At 37.5% G+C, this 3,768-nt stretch overlaps 1 protein-coding gene across 1 annotated transcript in view; it reads left to right on the top strand.

The window, feature by feature from the left end:
• LOC106880918 (uncharacterized) overlaps positions 1-3,768 on the top strand; it is a 127,266-nt gene that overhangs the window by 43,405 nt on the left and 80,093 nt on the right. The gene's annotated exons all lie outside the window — the stretch shown is intronic.

Raw genomic sequence — 3,768 nt, 5'->3', positions numbered from 1 at the left:
ACACTTCAATGCTTCCCATTTCCTTTCCTGAATCACTCATTCAATCTGCTGGAAAAATAACCAAAGAACTTAAGGAGTCTGTTGCTGCTTTGATAGCAGCTTCCTCAATCGCTCTTGTTCCTGGCTGCATTTCAGAGTTTGTGGATGGCTATTGCTATAATGAAGCAATTCCTATTCCTTCTCTGTTACACTTTTTCCTGTGTGTATGAAGGCTGTAAAAACTAGCTCCCTCTTTTGGGGAAAGGGATCAGTGTGTGCCCAGCCTTACTTTTTTTTTTTTGCTGTCCACTCTGCGGGATGCTTGATGTTAGGAAGGGCATCCAGCTGTAAAAACCATGTCAAAAGTGGCCTCACCTGTGCTGGTGCCTTGTAAAAAGCACACAGTCCACTTTGTGGGGTGGTTGGTGTTAGGAAGGGCATCCAGCCATAGAAAACCATACCAGAACAGACACAGTATCCTGGTGTAGTCTTCTACCTGGCTGGCTCCTGTCAAACTGTCCAAGCCATGTCTGCATGAAAGCTGGATGTTGAACAGGTAGTGGTTGGATTTTCTGTGACAACAGCTTCTAACTTTTTGGAATCAAGTTGCTTTGAATGACCTTCCTTTGACTTGTCTTTCGAACTCAGATCCCCACTTCTGAAGCAAGGAAACCATCTCCTGCAACTCCTTTCACTCACTACATCATCCCCATAAACTCTCTGAAGGGACTTTGCTGCTGTACTTGCATTGACACCTTTAGGAATCTCTGAGTAAGACATGTCTAATGTGATCTTTAGAAGGTACGAACATGGGTGCGAATACAGCAGAAGATTATGACCAATACAATCAGAATCTGAAAGAAAAATGTATAAATTAATTATTGTGACATTCTTAAAAACATTGCAAGTAGCACAATTAAAAAAAATACTGTCTGAAACTGTTTTCTAAAGAGACTGGCCATTACCTTTGCACCAATCTGATATTAGCTTGCTTGCTTGGAAACAGGTGAGGATTGGCAGCAGGAAGAGCATCTAGCCATAGAAAATCTGCCTTAATGTAATTCTGACTGATTCATGTAAGCGTGAAAAAGTACATATTAAATGATGATGATGATGATGATGATGATGAAAGCAAAGTTCAAATTTCTGCCATTGTTGTTGTTACTGCTGTTTGTCACTTCTGACCCTTGCAGTTCAGTCCTGTAGAAGTAACAAATCAAACGGGTCTTAGTTGAACGAATCGGCCCCAGTACTTACTTTTCTTTTCAAGTCTGGTGCTTATTCGATTGAGTCCTTTTGTCAGACTGCTAAGTTATGGGAGATGTAAACAAACCAACACTAGTTGCCATGTGGTAGTGAGGGGGGAAAACATGCACATATGTACATGACACGTGTGTGTATGTATATGTATGTGTGTATGTGTGTGTGTGTATGTGTATGTATGCATATATACATATGATGGGCTTCAGTACTGTTTCCATCTATTAAATTCACTCTCAGGGTACTGGTTGACCTGAGGCCATAGGAGACACTATTGTGGACTGAACCCTTAAGCACATATATATAATGTATACACATACATACACACACATACTATACAGGTTGTGCATAAATATATTACATTTATATTATGTATGTTATGTATTGCACACACATGTGTATCCATATGTATGTATATCTCTTGTACTAATTCTGTATTATATAAATATTGATAGATTTTTGTGTCTAATATATATATGCATGTATGTGTGTATATATATATATATATATAGAGAGAGAGAGAGATGTGTGTATGCATAAATGATATATGTGTGCGTATGCATATATATATTCATTAGATATGTATGTGTTTCTGGGTGTGTGCATATAGAAGTATTATTGTGTAAAGAATATAAATATGTATACACACACATACATGCATTCCTGCACACACACACACACACACACACACACACACACACATACACACACAGCTACACACGTGTGTATACACAAATATATACCTATAAGATATAAGATATATATCACAATTAATATGATACCAACATTTTTCGATGGCTTCTCCATTTCAGTTGAATGACTTTCTCAGTTCGCTTGTTTCAATCGGTAAACACAACAAAACTTTCAGAGTAGTTTTTACAAACAATACAGCAACAACAACAACAACAACATCATTGACAACAACGTCAACAATAACAACAACAGCGGGAACAATAGCGGTCGTCCCTCCCCCTCGACTCTACCACACTGTAGTATTGGATTTGTCTTTACTAAAAATGACTGAAGTTGTATTCAGCAAAGGACCCCACAAAGTTTGCATCCCCATGTGTCATTTGAACCCTAGAGAAAGCAGTATATCTCTTTGTATCTCTGTTTGTCCCCCATCACTGCTTAACAACCGGTATTGGTGTGTTTACATCCCCATAACTTAGAAATTTGGCAAAAGAAACTTATAAAATAAGTACTATGTTTTAAAAAAAAAAATCCTGGGATCAGATTGTTTGACTATAATCCTTCAAGTTTGTGCTCCAGCATGACTGGAGTCAAATGACAGAAACAAGTAAGAGACAAAAGTTACCCATTGTCCATGTTTTTTGATGGGGCTGCAGTTCTGAATTATACAAAGACCATAATGAGACACTTCTGTTCTGGGATTTTTACCAAACTGCTTGTATTTGATTCTCTGCCAATTGGACACTGTGGCCAGTAGTATATAATGGATTAAGGATTAGTGGTGGGCAAGAACAAATCCTTCCAAGATTGACTTTGTCTATAATATCTCTGGAATTGATGAGATAAAGTTCTGGTCAAGTACTGACAAGGGGTTTGTTATAAATGACCTTCCTCTCAGCCAAAATTTTCAGCCAGTATCTATACTACTATTTTAATAACACCAACAACATCAATAATAATAATAATAATAATAATAATAGTAATAATAATAAACATTATTATTATTATTATTATGGCAGTGAGCTTGCAGAATCTTTAGCACACTGGACGAAATGCTTAGTGGTATTTCACCTGTCACTACATTCTGAGTTCAAATTCCGCCATGGTTGACTTTGCCTTTCATCCTTTTGGGGTCGATAAATTGAGTACTAGTGAAACACTGGGGTCAATATAACTGACTAACCCCTTTCCATCAAATTGCAGGCCTTGTGCCTATAATAGAAATTATTATGATCATTATTATTATTATTCTTATTATTCTTATTATTATTATTATTAAAGCATTATTATAAAAGTAATCATTATTATTATTATTGTAGTGAGGTCAGTCACATGGCCTAGTGGTTTAGGGTCTTGCACTCACATTCACGAGATCATGGTTTCAAATCCTAGATCAGCTGGTGCATTGTGTTCTTGAGCAATACACTTCATCTCACATTGCTCTGTGATGACTCTGTGAACACCTGACACGTGGTACACCTTACACCTGTTCAGGTATCATTGATTTGTTGGCAGGTGTGAGCTAATGCACAGTACACAAATTTGATCCCTATAAACAAAATCATTCGTGCAGGTCGTTAAGCAAAGGGTGAACACTCATGTATCATCTTTGACGGGAGAGACCCACCACGGTGAGCACATCAGAGAAAATGCTTAGTGATGTACCTTCTGGCTCTTCACATTCTGAGTTCAAATCCTGCTGAGGCCAACTTCACTTTATATTTCTTCAGGGGTTGATAACTAAAGTACCAACGAAGTACTGAGATTAATATAATTAACTATCCCCCTCTCTACCCCGCACCTCAAAATTTGATTTTTCATGATTGTGTGTTACCG

Source organism: Octopus bimaculoides, chromosome 21, assembly GCF_001194135.2.
Source record: "Octopus bimaculoides isolate UCB-OBI-ISO-001 chromosome 21, ASM119413v2, whole genome shotgun sequence".
Classification (NCBI taxonomy): Eukaryota; Metazoa; Mollusca; class Cephalopoda; order Octopoda; family Octopodidae; genus Octopus; species Octopus bimaculoides.
This window is presented reverse-complemented; position numbering and strand designations above follow the sequence as displayed.